Genomic DNA, 27272 nt, shown 5'->3' with positions numbered 1-27272 from the left:
CATGATCTGAACGCATTGCTTTTATTTTTATGTTCACAGATGGCTTTGACACGCTATTCCATTCTCATAGTAAACGTTGAGTGTAGATTACGTCATTGGGATGTGCCAGGATGGAGTGGAGTAATAAGAAAAGTTTTATATGCACTGGAAACAGTGGTGTATTTAGATTTTGTGCTACCCTAGGCAGTCAAAATTCATCTACCCACTTTCCCCCCTAAGGTTTTAGGCCTTTTTGGACCAACATATTTTTCAGTCAGTAATGTGATTTTTTTTATAGCATTTCCAAGATAAATGATTACACACAGTCACAGACACACACACATATACGCAAACACATACAGACACATACCCACAAAGAGTTATACACATACACACATACAGCTATCTACTACTGCAATTTACCCCTCCCCAAACAAAGATTTCTTGAAACAATACTTCCCCATACACAATACTAAGTGCTGAAAGCCAACAGAACTAAAGGCAATAGCTAGCTGAATAAAAGAAAGGTTTAGAGATACCTCTAAACTGTAAGCTCCATGGGCAGTCTCATATTATACCCATATATAATATGTAAGCTCTTTGGCCAATATCTCATTATATACCTGTATAAAAGTTCTAAAATAACTGTAAGCTTTACAAATATAGCTAAAAAAGTGCTGCCAACTCCCAATCATCTGCCCTTGGCAAGTGCCTTGTTTGCCTAGTTTAAAATACACCCTTGACTGGAAGAGTATGTTATTGCACATATGTTTTTTGTCTGTGTCTGAGGAAGGGGGTAAAACTTTAAAAATGTTAATGCATGGGACATTAAAGTATTAAAAATTTCTAGATAGTGCCTCCTGCATTTCCATTTAGATTATGATTTGAGAGTAACCTGGGTTGTATAAAGAGAATTGAAAACCATGTATGCTGGCCTATGGAAGAAATTATATATAGTAGGTTGAGTAGGTTCACTACTGACAAGACTACAGAACATTGTTGGTATTATAAAGTGTTTTGTTACTGCTTTTAATGGGTTCATTCACTTTTAAATGCTTTTAAAACATTCATTTTCTAAGTAGGTTTTTTTTACATAACACCATAAGGCACAGGTGCTAGATTGCCCCAATAGTGGAGCCCTAGTGCCCGTGTTAGCACAGTAACCTATGTAAAATACATAACAGAACAACATGAACATGTAGCACTGCATCTCCTCTTGTACAGGTATATGAATTGAATTTCTATATTGAAAGGCACATAATGTACATGAATCTTGCCAACTGGAATCCTCCCTTTTGGTGATCTTATATTGTCCCATGAGTGGCGTCCACATCGTGTGTGGGAAAAAAAGATCTTCTTACATCCCACATAGATATTGGTATACCTCCCAGACTTAAAAAATAATGGTATTAGCTGTGATAACGGTGCCATTATACTATGGGATTAGTGGGCACTAATGAGTTCCCCGCCAGCAGATACCATCCACTTGATCAGGGTCCTCTTATGGTATATATAGTGAACCAACGGCATCCCAGGATGTTGCTGGCACATATGTATCATACAGCAATACCCCATAGATTCGTACCTCAGGTATGTATCACATCATATTAACCCTTTGAAGTCTGGTACATAATTCAAACCTCCTGGGGAGATGGTACCCAACTGGTAGATCCATTGTACTTCTCTGGTAAGTAGGAGTCTATCCCGGTCTTCTCCTCGGTCTGGTTTTGTTATATGGTCAGAGTATATCTGATCGAGGCCACTGAATCCTTTTTTTAGCACAGTGCTGTGCCACTGGTTGATCCGAGGAGCCCTTTTGTAATGACTGGTGAATAGCTGGTCTGTGATTGGCCATCCACTCCCTGAGGGTGCTTTTCATCTTCCCAACATAGAACATGGAGCATAGACACACCAATAAGTACACCACATGTGTAATGGTGCAAGTAATTGAATGTCTAATGGTGTAGACAGTGTTGGTGTGGGGATGATGGAATTTATTCGTTGAGATCAAACCATTACACGTCATGCAGCACACACATTTATAACTGCCCTTGATGTTAATCAGCTTCTTTTGTTAATAGCACTGTTTGGGGTCCATGCACACTAACAGGTCATGAAAATTCATATTTCTCCTATATCCCACCATCGGAGTAACCTCTTGGCTAAAACGAAGTTTAGGATATGATGACAGGATCAGCCAGTGTCTCCTTAGAACTCTACCAGTGTTGATGGCTCCAGGGGTGAACATAGTTACCATGATCACCTTGTTATGTTCCTGGTTCTCTTTACATTTATTAATCAGCTCTTCTTAAATTAATTATTTAGATAATTATATGTTTTAATACATCCCTGGTGAAACAGGAGGTGGAAACGTTAACTTCCATTTTTTCGGATGGGTGGAACACACAGATGCATTCCAAATCACTGTTTGGCGCAAATTTTCATGAGAGGGGTATATGAGAGCTTTGTTTGTCACTATATATTATGGGATTGTACACCATATATTTTCACTTTTTGATCTGATGAAAGGGATATTATATTCCTGAAACGTCATCCAATAAAGCTGACTTTTTTGTCTGGAAAATCCTGAGAGTGCATTTTTTACAGGAACTATATATATATATATATATATATATATATATTTGTACTAAAGATGTGCACTCTCACTTTTACACAACTGCCAGGGTGCTAGTAGAAATTGATATGCAGGAACAAAAGTCTTGCACTCACTGGACTTTTTGTATAATATTTACTTAACAAATGTGACGTTTCAAGGATAATATATTCCCTTCTTCAGACAACACGTGAATCAAAAAAAACAGTGAATTTATACACTTTAACAAACAAACCCCTCCCCCCAATTAGAACAAAAAAACCACCAAACAAGTTGCTATGGTGACCTATGAGTCACAGTATAAACATCATTGTGCTATTGCAGTAATAAAAGTTTTAAATGAGCCATCCCGGCCCCTAAACAAAGAGTGACTGCCCAGGTGATATGTAAAAGAACTGTGCTAGAAATGTATACCAATGTGGAGCTCACACAGCCCAAAAACTGAGTTATAGGACACCCTTAGTCACTAGATAAAATACTTTCATCTACAAATGAAGCAGACGCAGAAATATAAATTTAAGGAGGAGAGTATAGACTTACATAGTGAAGACATGTAGCCGATCTCTGCAAACCTATATATATATATATATATACACACACACCAGCACACTGGTCTAAAAGAGGCTGTTTCCGGGTGGTAAATCGCCATAGAACAAGCCACTGAGCTGTTGTTCGTTCCTGGTAGAGCGCTTCTCTCTTTGTATGCAAATTATTATGACCCTGGGGAAGTCTCCCTATGGGTGATGGGGGAAACCAGACGATGACTCCTTGCCCAGTGTGCTTAGAGGAATGTGGCTGCACCTCACTGACGAGGCCCATAGGAGGCCGAAACGATCGTCTGGGGTTGTCATGTTTCTTGTTCAGAGGAGAATTGCCTGGTATTTCGGGGCTGGACTGACCTTACTTGGCGGGATCAGGCTGATATACTTCAGGAAAGTTTTCTTCTGTGAAAAGCACACTGGTCTAAAAGAGGCTGCTTCCGGGTGGTAAATCGCCATAGAACAAGCCACTGAGCTGTTGTTCGTTCCTGGTAGAGTGCTTCTCTCTTTGTATGCAAATTATTATGACCCTGGGGAAGTCTCCCTATGGGTGATGGGGGAAACCAGACGTGGACTCCTTTCCCAGTGTGCTTAGAGGAATGTGGCTGCACCTCACTGACGAGGCCCATAGGAGGCCGAAATGATCGTCTGGGGTTGTCATGTTTCTTGTTCAGAGGAGAATTGCCTGGTATTTCGGGGCTGGACTGACCTTACTTGGCGGGATCAGGCTGATATACTTCAGGAAAGTTTTCTTCTGTGAAAAGCACACTGGTCTAAAAGAGGCTGCTTCCGGGTGGTAAATCGCCATAGAACAAGCCACTGAGCTGTTGTTCGTTCCTGGTAGAGCTCTTCTCTCTTTGTATGCAAATTATTATGACCCTGGGGAAGCCTCCCTATGGGTGATGGGGGAAACCAGACGTGGACTCCTTGCCCAGTGTGCTTAGAGGAATGTGGCTGCACCTCACTGACGAGGCCCATAGGAGGCCGAAACGATTGTCTGGGGTTGTCATGTTTCTTGTTCAGAGGAGAATTGCCTGGTATTTCGGGGCTGGACTGACCTTACTTGGCGGGATCAGGCTGATATATTTCAGGAAAGTTTTCTTCTGTGAAAAGCACACTGGTCTAAAAGAGGCTGCTTCCGGGTGGTAAATCGCCATAGAACAATCCACTGAGCTATTGTTCGTTCCTGGTAGAGCGCTTCTCTCTTTGTATGCAAATTATTATGACCCTGGGTAAGTCTCCCTATGGGTGATGGGGGAAACCAGACGTGGACTCCTTGCCCAGTGTGCTTAGAGGAATGTGGCTGCACCTCACTGTTGCTGAGGTTGCTTCTCGGGCCTTTGGCTTGGATCAAGTGCAGTTTTCTGTGCTTGGTCTTGGTCTTGGTTTGCTGCCTGGAGACCTGCTCCTTCGGCCTAGGGTCTTTTCCCTTTGGGGTTTGGGCTCCTGCTGCTATTGGGGGGTGGCTACTCCTTAGGCGTAGAGCAACTGGGTAGTAGGGCCGTCCCCTTGGCCTTGTGGCATCGTCCCTGGACTTCAGCCACATGCTGCTTTTGGGGGGGGCACTCTGAAATCCAGCCTAAAGAGGCAATAGGGCAAATATGGCTACCAATGTGCCAAATGTTCCCCATACACTTCGGGTGTTGATTTCTGAGGACTTTCGAGAGAAGATTTGTTTGGCTCATGTCCGGCAGGTGGTTTTGGAGGGAGTTTTGAAGATGCCAAGAGCAAGTTTGCATTGTGTTCAGTCATTCCCTTCAAGAGGGATTTTTTATGTGGCTTTCACAGATGAGCATTATTTACAGACCTGCTATCAATGGACTATTGATATGGCTGCTTCTCCAGAGTTGGTTGGCATGAAATTTGTTGCCTGTGTGCAGAGGGAGAGAAGAATACAGGTGACAGTACATATGTACAACCCTTGGGTCACTGATTTGGAAATTTGTCTGTTTCTTTGTCGCTACTTTGATGATGTTCAAGGAGGTAGCAAGCTGAAGAATCAGTTTGGGACTTTCAATGGAAAGCGTAGGTTCTGGGTGCGGTTTGTGCCTGATGAATTAGGTATTGGTGGAAAGAAACACCCTCCACAGACTTTTGCCATTGGTGGAAATAGAGGTTTCCTATACTATGATGACATGCCTCTTTTTTGCCGTAGTTGCAACCTGTTTGGTCACATTGCTGAAAATTGCCCAGGTGCCAGATGTCGAAATTGCGGTGAGGAGGATCATCTTGTTGCCCACTGTAGTAAACGCCGGACCTGTGACCTGTGTGGTTCTTCAAGTCATCTGTGCAGGATGTGTCCTTTGATGATGTTGCAGGGGTTTGATAGAGGGAAGCCTTCCTATGCTGATGTTGCAAAAAAAACATCTTCAGTTGCAGTTGAGCCATCTGTGAATGAGGAGGAGGTCTCTGATGAGGCATTGAACTCTATATTACCTCTTTTGTGCAAGAAATCTGCATTTGGGGTCCCTGTCGGAGAGGTGTCTGATGCTCCTGTGGTGGTTCCTGTGGCTGAGAAGGTGGAGGAAGCCCAATCTCATCTTCAGGAAGTGGATCTTGCTACATCTAATGTGATAGCTGCTTCAGATGTTCTTGAAGCCCTGTTGCCCAATTCTGTGGTTGATACTGTTGCTGTTCCTGGGACAGATAATTTTTCCTTCACTGATTCATCTTGTGATGCTGCTCCTGATGCTGTTCTTGGTAAAGGGGAGAACATTGATTGGTCTGCTGTTGTGTCCTCTAGTTCTGAGGAGGATATGGACACTGAAGGGAAAAAATCTGCCTCCAAGCGAAAAATAGATGCGGATTCTGATGGATGGGAGAGTCCTGATTTGAATCTTCCAGTAGTTAAGGGTGCAGATCCAGATACTACAAGTGATGCTGACTCTTTCATTTCAGAGTTTCCTTCTGTCTCTAATAAAGACGTTCCTTCTGACTCAAGCCAGTGTATAGGTGACTTTTCTGATGCCTCTTCTGTTGGTTATCTAGATAAAAGAGATGTGAACCAACTTGCTGAAGTTACTGGTTATGAGGCTGGCAAGGGGGAGCCTAGGAGGTCGGAACGTCACAGAGGCAGATTTAAAGGATCTCCTTTGAGTCCTAAGAAAAAGAAAGGAAAGAAGAAGTCCTGATGTTATTTCTTTTTTTGTTTTTCTTTAATTTATTTTTGTAATGTTTCTGACCATTTCTTACCATAATGTCAGGTGTATGACAACTATAGCAAGGAGAGCTGCAATTTTTAAATTATTATCTGTATGTTCTGCTAATATTTTTTGTTTGCAGGAATGTGGTCTCTCTGAACATCCTAAATGTGCTGACTGGGAATATGGTCCTAAAGTATGGTCTTGTTCTTCTGATAGGAATGGGGGGGGTTGGAGTTTTGTTTAAGGGGTTTAGTTTTTCTATCCTTAATGTAGTTCATATTGTCCCAGGTCGGGTACTTTTGGTTAGTTTTAGTTTTTGTGGGACTGTTTTTCGTTTGTTTAATGTATATGCTTCTCCTAATAGGATAGAACGTTTGCTTGATTTTGAAACTTTAAAGTTTTTTCTGCCAGGTCGAGAGCCAACTTTTTTGTTTGGGGATTTTAATTGTATTATTAATAATGGGGACAGAGAGGGTGGGAGTGATTGTAGGGTGGATAGCTCAGGGAAGTTTTTACTTGATTTGCCTAAATCTTTCAGTTTGAAGGATGCCTTTGGGTCTGTTTCTTTTTCAGGGGAGGGTTTTACTTTCTTTAGTGATAGTGGTGGGATAAAATCTCAAATTGATTTTTGTTTTTTATCTAAATTTTTATGTGTTGATGATTTTTCTTTAAAGCGGATGCCCTTTACGGATCATGCCCTTTTGATGTGTAAGGTGAATTGTGATTTGAAGATCAAGTATGGTAAGGGTGTTTGGAAACTGAATGTGGATTTGTTAGAAGATGAGAAGTTTAGGCGTCAGTTTGTTTGGATGTATGAAAGGTGGCGTGAAAGAAAATGTGATTTTAGTAATGTGCTTATGTGGTGGGAATGGTTGAAGGTGGAAATAAAGAGGTTTTTTATTAAGAAAGGCTGTGAGAAAGCTAGAATGGAAAGGGAGTTGTATGATAAATGATATCTGAGGTTGTTGTATTTGTATGAATTGAGAAATTGTGGTATTGATGTGCATGAGGAAATTGCTGAAGCAAGAAAGATAATTAAAAAGTGCATGCATGAAAAAGGAAAGAAAATTGTTTTTATGGCAAGATTGGAGAAAATGGAAAAGGATGAGTCTTGTAGTAAATATTTTTTTAAGAAAGCTTTTGAAGGAAAGACTGGTTTTGTTAGTGTTTTTGATAAGGTTGAATGTGAAGTTAATGGTACGGATGGTGTTTTGCGTGAAGTTCATGAGTTTTACAGTGAGCTGTATAAAGAAAAAACAAGAGATGTTTTATTGGAAAATGAGTTGTTGGAAAACATTGAGGATAAGTTGGAAAAATATGATAATGATTTGTTAGAAAGGGATCTAAGTTTGGATGAGATTGCAGAGGTTGTTAGGAGTTTTAAGAATGGGAAGGTACCTGGTTGTGATGGTTGTCCTGTTGAATTTTATACTTGTTTTTGGAATTTGATTGGGGTGGATATGTTGGATGTTTGTAATTTTGTTTTTAGAATGAATGTTTTGCCTGTTTCAATGAGGAAAGGTTTGATTGTTTGTTATTTAAAAAGGGTGATAAGAGAGATTTGAGGAATTGGAGGCCGATTACGTTGTTGAATGTTGACTATAAGGTTATTGCAAAGGTGTTGGCAAATAGAATGCATGGAGTGATTGGTAAGGTTGTGGGTGAAGATTAAGTGTGTGCTATTCCTGGGCGTCAGATTTCTGAAAGTTTGTTGTTACTACATTATGTACTGTGGTATGTGAGGGAGAGGATAAGGTCTGTTGCTGTTGCTATTGTGGATTTTGAAAAAGCGTATGATAGGGTGGTGCATGATTTTATGTTTCATGTTTTAGAACGTTTAGGTTTTTCTGGTAAGATTATTGGATGGTTTAAATGTTTGTATAGTGATATTGTGAGTCAAGTCCAGGTTAATGGTTTTTTGACTGAGGAATTTTGTGTTAAATCTGGAGTGCGTCAAGGATGTCCTTTGTCTCCTGTGTTATTTGTATGTGTCATTGAGCCATTATTAACTAGTTTGAGGAAGGATAAATTAGTTAGAGGTGTGAGTGTTCCTGGTAGTAATGGAAGGTGTTTAAAAGTGATTGGGTATATGGATGATGTGAGTGTGGTATGTGAGACTCAGGCTGGTTTGAGGAGGGTGAAAACTTTAGTTGAATGTTTTTGTATGGCAAGTGGTTTCAGAGTTAATTGGAATAAGTGTAAAGTTAAAGTTTTTGGTAATGATAGGGAGATTAATTCCTGTGGATGGCCTGTGACTGAAGGTGCAATTGAGGTGTTGGGTGTGAAATTTGATGTGGATTTGAAAGGCTTGAAAAGTTGGGAGAATGTTTTTGATAAAGTGAGCAGAAAACTTCAGTTTTGGTCTTTAAGGACTTTATCTTTGGAAGGAAAAATGTTAGTTATTAAATCGGTTTTGATCCCTATTATTTTATATTTGGCCTTAGTTTTTCCGCCACCTGAGAGGATTTTTTGGAGAATTTTGAGAGTGTTGTTTTCTTTTTTCTGGAGTTCTGGTATGGAGCGTTTGAAAATAGATGTTGTTGTTAAGAGTAAGAATGTTGGTGGTAAGGGTTTTCCAAATGTGGAGAGATTTTTGGCTGTGAAATATGTTAGTAGGTGTGTGGTTCTGAGTGGTAAGGATAGCATGGCTGGTTGTATGGTAAAGTATGCTTGTGGAAATGTTTTAAGACGATATGGTTTATTTGAGATTGATAGAAAGAAACCGGTATGTTTTGCTGTTCCGTGGTTTTATGTAAGGGTGGAATGTTGGATTAAAAAATATGGTTTGGAGAATGTTAGTAGGGAGATGTGGTGTGCAAACAGAATGGTGTTTAAAATGTTGGAGAAGAGGGAAGGTCTTGAGTTGATTGGGGGTTTGAATGAAAATGAATGTGTGTTGGTATGGAAAAATGTGTGTAATAAGTATTTGATGAATAGGCAGAAAGATATTAGTTGGATGAGTGTGCATAAGTGTTTGCCAACAAGGGATTTTCAGAGAATGCGTCGTTTAGTGGCTTCAGAAGTGTGTCCTAGAGATGGTTATTTTCAAAACAAGAGTGTTATTCATTTGTTTTGGAATTGTGATTATGCTAGGGATATTTGGAGAAGTTTGAAAAGGATGATTAAGGGTTTGACTGGAGTGCAGTTTTTTACTTTTAATATGATGATGTATGGTTTGTGTGGAAGTGGTGTGGAAAAGGAGAAAGCAAGATTGATATGGTTGTTGGCATGTTGTGTGTAGGAGGTGTTGTGGGATGTGCGTAATATTTTGATTTTTAAGAAAGAGGTAGTTACTGTAGGTAATTGTGTGGGTATGATCCGTGGGAAGTTGTTTTTGTATTTTTCTTTTGATAGGAGGCGATATGGGTAATTAGATTCTGAAGGCATCTGGAAGACAAAGAAGTGGAAGGATTGGATTATTTAGGTTTTTTTTTTTCCTCCAGTTTGTTTTTTTCTGTATTTGAAATATGTTTAATTTTATTTTGTGTGATTATTTAAGTTTAATGTTTGCATTTTGATTTTTTTCTGATGACAAAAATGTGTCAATATTTCAGTTTTGTAACAAGAGATATTTTGTTTGCATTTGTTATTAGGATTTTATTTTGTATATATGCATATATGATTATTGTTCTAATAAAAGAATTACGAAACGATCGTCTGGGGTTGTCATGTTTCTTGTTCAGAGGAGAATTGCCTGGTATTTCGGGGCTGGACTGACCTTACTTGGCGGGATCAGGCTGATCTACTTCAGGAAAGTTTTCTTCTGTGAAAAGCACACTGGTCTAAAAGAGGCTGCTTCCGGGTGGTAAATCGCCATAGAACAAGCCACTGAGCTGTTGTTCGTTCCTGGTAGAGCGCTTCTCTCTTTGTATGCAAATTATTATGACCCTGGGGAAGTCTCCCTATGGGTGATGGGGGAAACCAGATGTGGACTCCTTGCCCAGTGTGCTTAGAGGAATGTGGCTGCACCTCACTGACGAGGCCCATAGGAGGCCGAAACGATCGTCTGGGGTTTTCATGTTTCTTGTTCAGAGGAGAATTGCCTGGTATTTCGGGGCTGGACTGACTTTAGTTGGCGGGATCAGGCTGATATACTTCAGGAAAGTTTTCTTCTGTGAAAAGCACACTGGTCTAAAAGAGGCTGCTTCCGGGTGGTAAATCGCCATAGAACAAGCCACTGAGCTGTTGCTTGTTCCTGGTAGAGCGCTTCTCTCTTTGTATGCAGATTATTATGACCCTGGGGAAGTCTCCCTATGGGTGATGGGGGAAACCAGACGTGGACTCCTTGCCCAGTGTGCTTAGAGGAATGTGGCTGCACCTCACTGACGAGGCCCATAGGAGGCCGAAACGATCATCTGGGGTTGTCATGTTTCTTGTTCAGAGGAGAATTGCCTGGTATTTCGGGACTGGACTGACCTTACTTGGCGGGATCAGGCTGATATACTTCAGGAAAGTTTTCTTCTGTGAAAAGCAGACTGGTCTAAAAGAGGCTGCTTCCGGGTGGTAAATCGCAATAGAACAAGCCACTGAGCTGTTGTTCGTTCCTGGTAGAGCGCTTCTCTCTTTGTATGCAAATTATTATGACCCTGGGGAAGTCTCCCTATGGGTGATGGGGGAAACCAGACGTGGACTCCTTGCCCAGTGTGCTTAGAGGAATGTGGCTGCACCTCACTGACGAGGCCCATAGGAGGCCGAAACGATCGTCTGGGGTTGTCATGTTTCTTGTTCAGAGGAGAATTGCCTGGTATTTCGGGGCTGGACTGACCTTACTTGGCGGGATCAGGCTGATATACTTCAGGAAAGTTTTCTTCTGTGAAAAGCACACTGGTCTAAAAGAGGCTGCTTCCGGGTGGTAAATCGCCATAGAACAAGCCACTGAGCTGTTGTTCGTTCCTGGTAGAGTGCTTCTCTCTTTGTATGCAAATTATTATGACCCTGGGGAAGTCTCCCTATGGGTGATGGGGGAAACCAGACGTGGACTCCTTGCCCAGTGTGCTTAGAGGAATGTGGCTGCACCTCACTGACGAGGCCCATAGAAGGCCGAAACGATCGTCTGGGGTTGTCATGTTTCTTGTTCAGAGGAGAATTGCCTGGTATTTCGGGGCTGGACTGACCTTACTTGGCGGGATCAGGCTGATATACTTCAGGAAAGTTTTCTTCTGTGAGGCTGCTTCTGGGTGGTAAATCGCCATAGAACAAGCCACTGAGCTGTTGTTCGTTCCTGGTAGAGTGCTTCTCTCTTTGTATATATATATATATATATATATATATATATATATATATATATATATATATATATATATAATATCAGTCATATAGGAAGCTCTCCATAAAAAAAAAAATCATCTGCCAGGGTGCAAATATACAATTTCAATTCAATCACTTCTTCAAAAAGCACTCGCTGGACTTCTTGATAAAACAATAAACATTGCTTTTAATTCATATCCAAAAAGACACAACAGATCTTGTCTTGGATTTGTTTTTTGATATGCACAAAATCAGGTAGTGGAGGTGGCAAGGAAAAATACAAAGTTCAAAATGTTTGAACTGTGTTCAAAGGGACATTAAAGTCATGTATATATACAGTGGGTATTGAAAATAATAACCTCCCTTGAAAAGAATCACATTTTGTTGCTTTGCAGCCTGATATATTGATGAACACAGTTCTTGTTTATCCAGTTGTAATTACTCGGTGCAACTTATAACATCCAAGTGAAAGATAAAATTCCAAGCACGCGCTGGACTTCTTGATAAAACATAGCTTTTAATTCATATCCAAAAAGACACAACAGATATTGTCTTGGATCTGTTGTGTCATGATTTACATTTGACAAAGGAACCAGCCCAGTTTCCGAAACATTGTGTCTTTTACTTTTTGGATATTAATTAAAAGCTATGTTTTAGCAAGAAGTCCAGTGAGGCGACACACACACACACACACATACTGTGTATATATATATATATATATATATATATATATATATATATATATATATATATATATATATATATACACACATACAGTGGGTATTGAAAATAATCATTCCCTTGAAAATAACCACATTGTGTTGCTTTGCAGCCTGAAATAAAGACAGACACAGTTTTTGTTTATCCAGTTGTAATTACTCAGTGCAACTTATAACATCCAAGTGAAAGATATAACACCAACATGTCAGGCAAGACTAAAGACAATTCCAAAACAGAATCACTGAGTTGAAAAAGGACTTGTGAACCCTCGTAAAATGACTTGTGAACTCAATCAGGTGTAGCTAATCCCCTCCTCAATGGCACACACAAAGCCATTTGACCTTCAACTGTGATCAGCTGTGGGCGTATTGATTATCTCAGAATTAAACGAGCTTTCCTGGAGCATCTCAGTTCCTGGTAGTACAACTGAAGCAAACAATCAACTATGGGTGGCAAGACACTGTCAAAAGATCAACCGCATAATATAGAAGTAGAAGGTATTTGATACAACACAGACTGGATCAGGATGTTGCTCCAAACTGAATGAAAGAGCCAGGAGGAAACTGGTCAGAGAGGCTAACAAGAGGCCCATCAGTTGCAGTAACTTATGACAAAGAATGGTCATTGTGTGCATGTGACTACAATATCACAAGTTCTCCACAAATGTGGCTTGTATGGGAGGGTTGCAAGAAAAAAGCCACTCCTCAAGAAAGGCCACATACAGTCACAACTGAGCTTTGCCATAACACACCTAGGAGATTCTGAGGCCACGTGGAAAAAGGTGTTATGGTCAGATGAGACTAAAATTGAATTATTTGACCTCAACACCAAACAATATGTCTGGAGGAAATCCAATAGAGTTCAACATCCAAACAACACCATACCTACATTCAAGCATGGAGGTGGTAATATCCTTTTATGGGGGTGTTTCTCTGCAGCAGGCACTGGAGCACTTGTCAGGATAGAAGGAATAATGTATGGGGCAAAATATTGTCACATTCTTGAGGAAAATCTGCTGCCTTCTGCCAGGAAGTTGACAATGGGAAGAAGGTTTACCTTCCAACATGACAATGACCCAAAGCACACAGCAACAATGACCACACAGTGGTTGAAGGAGAAAAAAGTGAATGTCCTTGCATGGCCTAGTCAGAGCCCAGACTTAAACTTCATTGAATATCTGTGGCATGACTTGAAGACTGCAGTCCACAAATGGTCACCATAAATTGTAATGGAACTGAAACAGTTCTGCAAAGAAGAGTGGGCAACTATTGCAAATATTAGGCCCATGTAGGCAAATATTGTCTAGATGTGCAAAGTTAGTAGAGACATATCCAAACAGACTAAAGGCTGTAATTAAAGCAAAAGGTGGTTCAACAAAACACTGACACAAGGGGGTGATCCTTTTTCAAAATCAGTAATTCTGTTTTTGAATTGTCCTTATTTTTGCCTGACATGTTAGTGTTATATCTTTGACTTGTATGCTATAAGTTGTACTGAGTAATTACAACTGGATAAACAAAAACTGTGTCCGTCTTTATTTCAGGCTGCAAAGCAACAAAATTTTATTATTTTCAAGGGGGGTGATGTACGCCAGAACAGAGTGATCTTTACACCCAGTTAGATGTTCACTTACTTTCAACAACCTCAATAAATATGAAGTAAGTAGATAGTATCGATCAGGCACCTCCCAGAGTATGGATCAGGATGTCAGGAGGTGCAAGAATCCTCTGATTCCAATGCTTGTAAGCTCAGAAAACTTCCAGTCTCAGTATGTCTCACTTCAAAACCTCCCCTCCGCATTCAGTCTGTTAAATCCACAGATAGGGAAAACAAACACAAGTCAGAAAGGGCTAATAGTGTTATACCGTTTATTGAAATGAACACAAAGATAAAACGATGATTATTTAACTCACACTATTTAACCTCAATACTATGGGGTATTGATAATAATTCTCCAAATACAATGATATAATAACAATCAACAAGCCAACATTAAAAATATTTAAAGTGCAAATAGCATCAAAAATTATCACAATCTGGGTGAGGCCTTCTGCCTCTTAACCTTACACGTTTCAAAGGGAATAAAATATCAATAAATACCCTTCTTCATCAGAGGTGTCAAAACAGCGGATAGTATCTCTTTTATAAACCACTGTGAGGCATCAATACTAATTGTTTGATGAGTGGGTATCCCCTGTATCTGGGAATGCTCCAGGAGTGACGTCATAAACGTCAGCTTCATCATGTATACAAGGTTGCCCAGCATAGCAGCCTGTTGCTACGGACACACAGCTAGGGATTCAAAATGACTCAAATACACTAACAATCTCCTGTCACGCTCAGCGGGAACCGGGAATCCCTACAAATAATGAGTATAAATACATCTGTATTTATATATACAATTATAAAGGTTTGCTTGTTAAAACACAAACGGCTAGATTACGAGTCTTGCATTAGCCTTAAAAAGCAGCATTGAGAGGTCCCAACGCTGCTTTATAATGCCCGCTGGTATTACGAGTCCTGCAGGTACAGGTGTACCGCTCACTTTTTTGGCCAGACTCAAAAATACCGCAAATCCACTTACGTTGTTTGCGTATCCTCTTTTTTTAATGGGATTTGCCTAACGCCGGTATTATGAGTCTTCCTCAAAGTGAGCGGTAGACCCTCTCCTATCAAGACTGATACCGCATTTAAAAGTCAGTAGTTAAGAGTTTTATGGGCTAACGCCGTAGCATAAAACTCTTAACTAAAGTGCTAAAAAGTACACTAACACCCATAAACTACCTATTAACCCCTAACCCAAGCCCCCCCCCCCCCCACATCGCAAACACTAAAATAAAAAATTTAACCCCTAATCTGCAGAACCGGACATCAGCGCCATTATAAAAAATAAATTAACCCCTAAACCGCCGCACTCCCGCATCGCAAACACTAGTTCACTTTATTAACCCCTAATCTGCCGTCCCTAACATCGCCAAAACCTACGTACATTTATTAACCCCTAATCTGCCGCCCCCATGTCGCTGCAACTATATTAAAGTTATTAACCCCTAAATCTAAGTCTGACCCTAACCCTAACACCCCCCTAACTTAAATATAATTTAAATAAATCTAAATAAAATAACTATCATTAACTAAATTATTCCAATTTAAAACTAAATATTTACCTATAAAATAAACCTTAAGATAGCTACAATATAACTAATAGTTAAATTGTAGCTAGATTAGGGTTTATTTTTATTTTACAGGCATCTTTGTATTTATTTTAACTAGGTAGAATAGTTATTAAATAGTTTATTAACTAATTAATAGCTACCTAGTTAAAATAAAGTCAAATTTACCTGTAAAATAAGTCCTAACCTAAGTTACAATTACTCCTAACACTACACTATAATTAAATTAATTACCTAAACTAACTACAATTAAATACAATTATCTAAAGTATGAAAAAACCCCCACTAAATTACAGAAAATAATAAACTTTAAACTAATTACACCTAATCTAATCCCCCTAATAATATAAAAAAGCCCCCGAAAATAATAAAAAGCCCTACCCTACACTAAATTACAAATAGCCCTTAAAAGGGCCTTTTGCGGGGCATTGCCCCAAAGTAATCAGCTCTTTTACCTGTAAAAAAAAGTACAATACCTCCCCAACATTAAAACCCACCACCCACACACCCAACCCTACTAAAAACCCACCCAATACTCCCTTTATAACACCTAACACCTTCCCCCAGAAAAAAACTTTATCAAGCAGTGATTCAACCTACTCCCAGCCAATGAGTGGCAATAACCATGAATCAGCTGTCCTGGGATTGGTCTGAATCACTGTACTACCCATAGCTAAGCTTAGAAGCTGTGTAATGCAGCGATGCTATGGCGTAAAGGGAAGTCTGCCTTAAAAAGCAGGCTAGAAGTAAAAAAGTGAGTCATTGTGAAACTCATTTGCATATCTCACCCAGAATCCTTTGCTGCATTGGAAACAGTGTAATCAGAGAGGTTCTGGGGTAAAAGCAAGTCTTCTGACTTGTCTAGATTTGTAAATGGTTTACACAATGAGTTATTTTCTCTACATTTTGGATTTAGTGGAGGATTTTAAACTCACTTTTCACCTCCCCATATTTTAAATTGCTATTGTATTTCCCCCAGAAAACAACTTTATCAAGCAGTGATTCAACCTACTCCCAGCTAATGAGTGGCAATAACCACGAAACAGCTGTCCTGGGATTGGTCTGAGTTACTGTACTACCCCTAGCTAAGCTTAGAAGCTGTGTAATGCAGCAATGCTATGGCGTAAATACATATATACACAAATTTAGAAAGGATAAACAATATATTATGTTTAGGGCAGACGAATACCTCATCATGCTTTCATAAAAAGGCTGCCACATCAATGTCTTATTTAGACCTGATGGTACTCTAGTATTAAAAGCTAGATACGTCTATCTTTGTCTGAGTAGGATTTCTCTATTACCCCCTCTTTTACCCATATGAACCTGTTCTAATATAGTACCTTTGAGACAATTAGGGTTTAAGTTATGAACCAATTTGTAATGATCAGATACATTGTGCGATGTTAGGCCAGCTTTTATATTAGTGACATGTTCATATATCCATTTTTTGTATGGCCTTGTGATCCTCCCAATGTATTGTAAATTACAACTACATTGTAGGAGGTATACCACAAACTTGGTTTTACAATTCACCAGACTCTTGAGCTCACACTTCTTTTTATTCGAGGTGGAGCAAACTAATCTAGTTGGTTTATTTTTGTTATACATGTGTTCACAAGATATACAATTAAGTCTATTACATTTGTAAAAACCTATTGTACCTGTTGTTAACCATGTTTTGTTGACATCTTGTTCCTTTAATTGACTTGAAGCAATTATTGTTTTTAGGTTTTTATTTCTCTTAAAGATACAATTCAGTTTTAATCCTATCCTGTCTCGTAGGAAATCATATTTGTTCAATATATCCCAGTGATTTCCAATAATTTGTTTAACTCCTTCTGAGCTCTCACAGAATGTAGAAATTAAGATGATATTATTCTTTCTTGAAGTTTTTATCGGATCACTTGCTTTTTCAATTCCCAATTTGTACCTATTGGTGTTTTTGTTTAATTTTATTATAAGCTGTATTAATCCATACTTTTTTGTATCCTTTTTCTAGAAATGTATTATTTAGGTTGTCAGATTCTTTTTCAAAGTCTATTGGATTTGTGCTATCAAACTGACCCACAGGTATATTTTTTATCCAAGTTGGATGATAACCACTCGATGAATGCATATAGCCATTACTGTCTGTTTTCTTGACAAATAACTTGTTCTTAATGTCACCATTTTGATGGTACAGAACTAAATCTAGGAATTCTAATATCTCTGTCTTACTATAGTTTTCATGGAATCTTAGATTCATACCATTATTAATTAAATATATGATAACATCCTTTAATTTATCCTCCTCTCATTTCTAGATTAAAATGATATCATCTATAAATCTGTCCCAATTTACAATATTTTCTATATATGGATTATTTTTCAAAATATTCCTTTCCTCCTAATATCCAATATACAGGTTGGCGTAGCTAGGGGCAAACTTAGTGTGGCCTCAATAAGAAATTCTTATTTACTCTGAGCCAGATCCGAAATGGATCTTAACCAAAAATCTATTTCTTTTATACCCGAAGCATGTGGGATATTGGTGTACAGTGCCATCACATCCACTGTTACCCAAAAATAACACTCATCCCATTTTAGATTGGTAATTTTCATTATTGCATCTGAGGTATCTTTAATATATGATTTCATTGTGGGTACAATCGGCTGTAAAAAATAGTCTACGTATTCTGAAAGGAGAGAGGTAAGAGAATCAATCCCAGAGATTATAGGTCTCTGTGGGGGGTTAACAGCATCTTTATGTACCTTTGGAAGGTGATAAAAGATAGCTATTTTAGGATCTTTCCTATATAAAAACATGAATTCATTATCATTTAGAATCCCATTATGTTTTGCAGTATCCAATAAAGTGGTATACTGTAATTGAAATACATTGATGGGATTTTTAAATAATTTTCTATATGTTGTACTGTCATCAAGCAGTTTTCTAGCTTCACCCCTATTTTGAATGACCACTCCTCCCCCCTTATCTGCTTCTCTCACTACAATATGTAGTGGAGAGGTGAGCGCCAAACAGGCTAAAGTGGCGACTTAATAGACTAAAACTGTTAAATATTTAATACAAGACTTATAGATTAAAAAACAATAAAAAACAAAATAAAACAATATCATGGATCCATGTTACAAAATGTCTTAAAACATCATACATACATAATAAAACCAATAGGTTAAATGGGTGGTAAAAATCCTTGATGTAGTGGCTAACCTAATTTTAATCCAGCAAAGGGAAGTCCAAAATAGACACTCCTAAATCAGCATGTCCCAGTGTGTCGGTGGTAGGACAAACTGGGACATGCTGATATAGGAAGTTTATATTGTAGTTGGTGAATCAAAATATTATAAAAAAGTGTGATGGCAAAATTAGTGAAAAAAATAATAATCAGATGGAGTGACAAAACATCCAAAACATAGAAGTGAAAAAAGTATTAAAAAATTTGAAAAAATTGAAAAATTGAAAAATTAAAAAATTATGAAAATACAAATGAAAAACAAATTGTGAAAACGTTTTAGTTGGTGATAGTAATCCAGTGTGGGTTCAAATAAGTCATCAAAGGTGATATCCAAGTGTCTTCAAATTTAAAATAATAAGAATAAACAAATTTCTATAGTTAGCTTCATTGCAACATTCTTCAGATCGGCTTCATATAAAACTTATATTTTCACCATCAGATCAACCTTCTCTCAATAACTCAGTATTAAACAGGCTGCCTCCTCCAGCTGCTCAGGTGGGATAGATGCCTTCCCTCTAAATATGAATGCTGGTAACTTGTCTTTAAATCGCTTGAGATCTTATTTTTGGTTTTCTGGCTGTTCACACCAGCAGTATCACCACAATATTTACATCCTTTTTTTTAAAAGGTCCAACTCCATTTTTTCTTTTTTACTCAAATTATCATGTTTTATTTTGTAACTTTTGCAGAATTCATCTAGCTCTTGTAAGACTAGATGTTCAAAAACTGGAATGAAGTTATCTTTTCTTATCTTTAAGAGACTGGATAAAACCTAGAGTTTGATTTTTAGTTAGTATATTTCTTATATTTTATTTCTCTACCTTCTTTATTTAATTCTTACATACCAATATCAGTATTCACCCCTAATTCCTCTAAGGTTATTAGGGTATCCAGATCATCATCTCCTAAGGTATTGGGTTAAATATTTTTCAATGCACCCAATCTTTCCTTTTTTGCCTTTTCAAAATGTCTGTCTAAGCTACGCTTCCTTATAAATTTATGCAAATCTACAAAAAGTGTAAAATGATTGGGCCCTCTAGCAGGGGCAAAAGACAGGCCTTTTCTGAATAGATCCATAGTGCTCTCAGAACATTTTTTATCAGTTAAATTGAATATTTTTAATTTTTTTAATAATCCCAATTTGTGTTTTTTCTATTCTTTTTTGTATTTTTTGTTTCGAACAAGCTGTCCTGCTGTACATCCCCTATACTTCTTTCTAACCTTCTTTTACTAATTGTGTCTTCTCCATTGTGGTCTCTGGGGCTGATTTTGATACCTGTGTTGTATATGAGTGTTGTTTTCTCTCGTCTGAAACCATAAAAAAGACTGCTGACCATTCTCATATTGTCCATTCATATTTATATTTATTCTCAAAATTTTTATGTCTTTTTTGTTTTTGATTTTTCATATGTCCCTGCAGTCTAAAATCATGGCTTCCATTATTGGAGTGTGTAACCTGTTTTTTGGGGATCCTATTTGATGGAAATCTATTTTTGTTTTTTAAAAAGGAAGGACCTCCTTGTTTCTCCATATTCCTTTTATTTAGATTATATTTCCTCTCTTTGTTTTCACAGTTACTTTTATTATCCCTCCTTATTGTTCCATCTTCTCCATAATCCAGGGAATGGATATCCAACCAATCTGAGTTGGCCCTCCCTTCTCTAGGGGTATTCAGCTCCCCATTCCAATTTTCCTGAAAGACATGGTCATTAAATGCCATAATTTCTGCTGCCTCATCTAAATTATTTAAACCCTCTTCTCTACTTCCATCTATACTTCGAATCGGAGCTTCCTCCTCTTCAATATTTAGATTTTTTTAATTGATCATCTCTAAGAAACGTGCTTCTTTTATTGTTCTCCACTTTTGACTCAAAGATTTCTATCCTTCTTTTATTCGCTTCATCAAGCTCTTTGTAATACACATCTCCCTTGAAAACATTTAATCTTACCCTTATATCCTCTATTTGTGTTTTGAGTGTCTTTACTTTCTTTTTGTCTATAGAGGATAAGCATGTCCATCAAATTAAATGAAACTTCTTCTAAGGTGTTGTCCCATTCTGTTAAAATTTTGACTTCTGACGGGTCCATGATTGCAGTTTTTTCAAATTTCACCCTTGGGTACAACCTTATATTTTATATATCTTTCTAGATTTGTGCAATCATGCCAGTTTAATAACTGCTTCCTAGATAACTTTTCTAATTTCTCAAGGAGGTGTTTGGATTAGTGATACTCAAATTTTCATTTAAAGCTATACTTTATATAGAGAGTTTTTCTCTTTGTTAATGAGGTCAAAATAAGCCCAATATTCAAAAACAGTATTCTCAGTTGTATTAACCATAAATGTGAAGAAAAGATGATGTGTATAGCAAAATGCAAAGGTGAAAAGGTGAAGTAAATACAAAGATGGTGTAAAATGACATTTTATTAATTATCATCCTTAGTTGGTGCCATACACCCTATATAACGCCATCCTGCTTCTTTCTCTACCCCTATATATATATATGTGTGTGTGTGTGTGTGTATATTGCTTCTTCAAAAAGCACTCACTGGACTTCTTGATAAAACTTAGCTTTTAATTCATATCCAAAAAGTAAAACACAATCGCCTAGATTTAGAGTTTGGCGGTAGTCGTCAAAACCAGTGTTAGAGGCTCCTAACGCTGGTTTTTACCGCCCGCTGATATTTGGAGTCAGTCAGGAAAGGGTCTAACGCTCACTTTCCAGCCGCAACTTTTCCATACCGCAGATCCCCTTACGTCAATTGCGTATCCTATCTTTTCAATGGGATCTTTCTAACGCTGGTATTTAGAGTCATGGCTGAAGTGAGCATTAGAAATCTAACGACAAAACTCCAGCCGCAGCAAAAAGTCAGGAGTTAAGAGCTTTCTGGGCTAACGCCGGTTCATAAAGCTCTTAACTACTGTGCTCTAAAGTACACTAACACCCATAAACTACCTATGTACCCCTAAACCGAGGCCCCCCACATCGCCGCCACTCTATTACATTTTTTTAACCCCTAATCTGCCGACCGCACACCGCCACTTACATTATCCCTATGTACCCCTAATCTGCTGCCCCTAACACCGCCGACCCCTATATTTATTAACCCCTAATCTGCTGCCCCCAACGTCGCCTCCACCTGCCTACACTTATTAACCCCTAATCTGCCGACCGGACCTCACTGCTACTATAATAAATGTATTTACCCCTAATCCGCCTCACTCCCGCCTCAAAAACCCTATAATAAATAGTATTAACCCCTTATCTTCCCTCCCTAACATCGCCGACACCTAACTTCAAGTATTAACCCATAATCTGCCGACCGGACCTCACCGCTACTCTAATAATTTTTTTAACCCCTAAAGCTAATTCTAACCCTAACACCCCCCTAAGTTAAATATAATTTAAATCTAACAAAATAAATTAACTCTTATTAAATAAATTATTCCTATTTAAAGCTAAATACTTACCTGTAAAATAAACCCTAATATAGCTACAATATAAATTATAATTATATTGTAGCTATTTTAGGATTAATATTTATTTTACAGGCAACTTTGTAATTATTTTAACCAGGTACAATAGCTATTAAATAGTTAAGAACTATTTAATAGCTACCTAGTTAAAATAATTACAAAATTACATGTAAAATAAATCCTAACCTAAGTTACAATTAAACCTAATACTACACTATAAATAAATAAATTAAATAAAATACCTACAATTATCTACAATTAAACCTAACACTACACTATCAATAAATTAATTAAATACAATACCTACAAATAAATACAATGAAATAAACTAACTAAAGTACAAAAAATAAAAAAGAACTAAGTTACAAAAAATAAAAAAATATTTACAAACATTAGAAAAATATTACAACAATTTTAAACTAATTACACCTACTCTAAGCCCCCTAATAAAATAACAAAGACCCCCAAAATAAAAAAATGCCCTACCCTATTCTAAAATTAAAATAGAAAAGCTCTTTTACCTTACCAGCCCTTAAAAGGGCCATTTGCGGGGCATGCCCCAAAGAATTCAGCTCTTGAATTCAGCCTGTAAAAAAAAAACAATACCCCCCCAACATTACAACCCACCACCCACATACCCCTAATCTAACCCAAACCCCCCTTAAATACACCTAACACTAAGCCCCTGAAGATCTCCCTACCTTGTCTTCACCACACCGGGTCCCGATCTGTCCAGAAGAGCCTCCGATGTCCTGATCCAAGCCCAAGCGGGGGGCTGAAGACATCCTCCGGCTGATGTCTTGATCCAAGCGGGCAGACGAGGACATCCGGACCAGCAAACATCTTCATCCAAGCCACATCTTCTATGTTCTTCCATCCGATGACGACCGGCTGATCTTCAAGACCTCCAGCGCAGATCCATCCTTTTCTTCTGACGACTAGACGATGAATGAAGGTTCCTTTAAGGGACGTCATCCAAGATGGCGTCCCTCGAATTCCGATTGGCTGATAGGATTGTATCAGCCAATCGAAATTAAGGTAGGGAAAATCTGATTGGCTGATTGAATCAGCCAATCAGATTGAGCTTGCATCCTATTGGCTGTTCCGATAAGCCAATAGAATGCGAGCTCAATCTGATTGTCTGATTGGATCAGCCAATCGGATTGAACTTGAATCTGATTGGCTGATTCCATCAGCCAATCAGATTTTTCCTACCTTAATTCCGATTGGCTGATAGAATTCTATCAGCCAATCGGAATTCGAGGGACGCCATCTTGGATGACGTTATTTAAAGGAACCTTCATTCGGACTTAGGACGTCGCAAGAAGAGGATGGATCCGCGCCGGAGGTCTTCAACATGGAGCTGCTTGTCACCGCTTGGAAGAAGATGGTTGCCGGACCGGATCTACTCTTCTGCTAGGATAGCATGAAGACTTTGGAGCCTCTTCTGGACCTCAGCAGCCGTCGCTTGATAGAAGACTTCAGCCAGATTCTTCAGCTGTCACTTGATAGAAGACTTCAGCCGGATGATGGATCTCCAGCCCCTGTTTGGGCTTGGATGAAGATTTCGGAGCCTGGAGTGATCGGTGATACCTGGCTGGGTGAAGACAAGGTAGGAAGATCTTCAGGGGCTTAGTGTTAGGTTTATTTAAGGGGGGTTTGGGTTAGATTAGGGCTATGTGGGTGGTGGGTTGTAATGTTGGGGGGGTATTGTATGTTTTTTTTACAGGCAAAAGAGCTGAATTCTTTGGGGCATGCCCCGCAAAAGGCCCTTTTAAGGGCTGGTAAGGTAAAAGAGCTTTTCTATTTTAATTTTAGAATAGGGTAGGGCATTTTTTTATTTTGGAGGTCTTTGTTATTTTATTAGGGGGCTTAGAGTAGGTGTAATTAGCTTAAAATTGTTGTAATATTTTTATTATGTTTGTAATTAATTTTTTTATTTTTTGTAACTTAGCTTTTTTTATTTTTTGTACTTTAGTTAGTTTATTTAATTGTATTTATTTGTAGGTATTTTATTTAATTTATTTATTGATAGTGTAGTGTTAGATTTAATTGTAGATAGTTGTAGGTATTTTATTTAATTAATTAATTTATTGATAGTGTAGTGTTAGGTTTAATTGTAACTTAGGTTAGGATTTATTTTACAGGTAATTTTGTAATTATTTTAACTAGGTAGCTATTAAATAGTTCTTAACTATTTAATAGCTATTGTACCTGGTTAAAATAAATACAAAGTTGCCTGTAAAATAAATATAAATCCTAAAATAGCTACAATATAATTATTATTTATATTGTAGCTACATTAGGGTTTATTTTACAGGTAAGTATTTAGCTTTAAATAGGAATAATTTATTTAATAAGAGTTAATTTATTTTGTTAGATTTAAATTATATTTAACTTAGGGGGGTGTTAGGGTTAGACTTAGCTTTAGGGGTTAAAAAATTTATTAGAGTAGTGGTGAGGTCCGGTCGGCAGATTAGGGGTTAATACTTGAAGTTAGGTGTCGGCGATGTTAGGGAGGGCAGATTAGGGGTTAATACTATTTATTATAGGGTTAGTGAGGCGGATTAGGGGTTAATACATTTATTATAGTAGCGGTGAGGTCAGGTTGGCAGATTAGGGGTTAATAATTGTAGGTAGGTGGAGGCGACATTGTGGGGGGCAGATTAGGGGTTAATAAATATAATATAGGGGTCGGAGGTGTTATGGGCAGCAGATTAGGGGTACATAGGGATAATGTAGGTTGAGGCGATGTACGGAGCGGCAGATTAGGGGTTAATAATAATATGCAGGGGTCAGCGATAGCGGGGGCAGCAGATTAGAGGTTAATAAGTGTAAGGTTAGGGGTGTTTAGACTCGGGGTACATGTTAGGGTGTAAGGTGCAGACTTAGGAAGTGTTTCCCCATAGGAAACAATGGGGCTGCGTTAGGAGCTTAACGCTGCTTTTTTGCAGGTGTTTTTTTTTTTTTCAGCTCAAACTGCCCCATTGTTTCCTATGGGGGAATCGTGCACAAGCATGTTTTTGAAGCTGGCCGTGTCCGTAAGCACCGCTGGTATCGAGAGTTGCAGTGGCGGTAAATTATGCTCTACGCTCCTTTTTTGCAGCCTAACGCACTGAAAACGCAGCCATTCTGTGAAATCTAAATACCAGCAGTATTTAAAAGGTGCGGGGAAAAAAAAGCATGCGTTAGCTACGCGGGTCGTTACCGACAAAACTCTAAATCTAGCCGAATGTTTTGGAAACCGGGCCGGTTCCATTGTCAAATGTAAATCATGACACAACATATCCAAAACAAGATCTGTTGTGTTTTTTTGGATATGAATTAAAAGCTATGTTTTATCAAGAAGTCTAGAGAGTGCTTTCACTTGGATGTTATAAGTTACACTGAGTAATTACAACTGGATAAACAAAAACTGTGTCCGTCTTTATTTCAGGCTGTAAAGCAACAAGTTATGATTATTTTGAAGGTGGGTGATTCTTTTCAATACCCACTGTATATATATATATATATATATATATATATATATATATATATATATATATATATATATATATATATATATATACTGTACATGACTTCAATGCCCCTTTGAACACAGTTGAAACATTTCAAACTCTCTGTATTTTTACTAGCCACCTCCGCTACCTGATTTTGTGCATATCTAAAAACTTTTCTCTAAGGATTTATGTATGGAAATAGATTATGATTGGTACTGTAAAATCTCTTTAAATAGTATATGATTAAACATACTAATGCAAAAAAAACCTTTAACTTTTCTGTCTGAGTTCTTCATCTTCATTTCCTATAGCATGTGTGAACTGCTATAAATAAATGTAATTATCAGATTGATTTATTTAAGGAATGCATAAATTGTGCATATAATCTGAAGTCTGATTGGTGTTTTCACAATTTGCTCGATTACAGGAATGTGCTAAAACAGTAACCGTCTTGATTTTCTTGATTAAATAATGGTTCATTGCAGAAATAAACCCTTTTAGTAAAGCAATGAATGTAAGAGATGCACAGCATGGATTAAATTGTAGCATTCAACATGTGTATCGGGTTCCCAGATGTGATATAAATGTATAGCTAGTGGTTACTCAAAAAACAGAAACAATACCATGTAATTCTGTCCAACAGTGCACTTCCAGAGAAATTATTTCATTTGGGGAAAAAAATAATCAATTTCTAAAGAAATCACTGTCCTGATCTATTAATCGGTGACTAAATTAATATAATACTGAGGTTAAATTGTTAAAACGCACATTTTATGATTTTAAATTTTTCAACTGGAATATATAGAAGAGTAAAGTGTTCATAAAATGCCACTTTTATTTTGCACTTTTCAAACCATGGATTTCTTTAAAACTCATTGTTGACTCTCTTCAAGTGATATTTCAAATCCTGACAATTTCCCTGTTTTGGTGTCATTTGTGCTACAAGTTTATCTTTGGTATGTGAATTGGGTCCCTGCATTCAAATCCTGCCAATGTACCTGTTTTTGTGGTGTCATTTGTATTACAAGTCTCTCTTTGGTATGTGAATTGGGTCCTGCATTCAAATCCTGCCAATTTCACTGTTTTTGTGTAATTTGTACTACAAGTTTATCTTTGGTATGTGAATTGGGTCCCTGCATTCAAATCCTGCCAATTTCCCTGCTTTTATGTCATTTGTACTACAAGTCTCTCTTTGGTATGTGAATTGGGTCCCTGCATTCAAATCCTGCCATTTTCCCTGTTTTTGTTTCATTTGTACTACAAGTCTCTCTTTGGTATTTGAATTGGGTCCCTGCATTTAAATCCTGCCAATTTTCCTGTTTTTGTGTCATTTGTACTACAAGTCTCTCTTTAGTATGTGAAATGGGTCCCTGCATTCAAATCCTGCCAATTTCCCTGTTTTTGTGTCATTTGTACTACAAGTCTCTCTTTGGTATGTGAATTGGGTCCCTGCATTCAAATCATGCCAATGTCCCTGTTTTTGTCTCTTTTGTACTTCAAGTCTCTCTTTGGCATGTGAATTGGGTCCCTGCATTCAAATCCTGCCAATGTCCCTGCTTTTGTGTCACTTGTACTACAAGTCTCTCTTTTTTGCATTTGCCTGTAGTCTGTGTAATAATTCATGTATTCACTCTGCTGATAT

This window comes from Bombina bombina, chromosome 1 (assembly GCF_027579735.1).
Source record: "Bombina bombina isolate aBomBom1 chromosome 1, aBomBom1.pri, whole genome shotgun sequence".
NCBI classification, from domain to species: domain Eukaryota; kingdom Metazoa; phylum Chordata; class Amphibia; order Anura; family Bombinatoridae; genus Bombina; species Bombina bombina.
Note: the sequence above shows the minus strand (reverse complement) of the source record.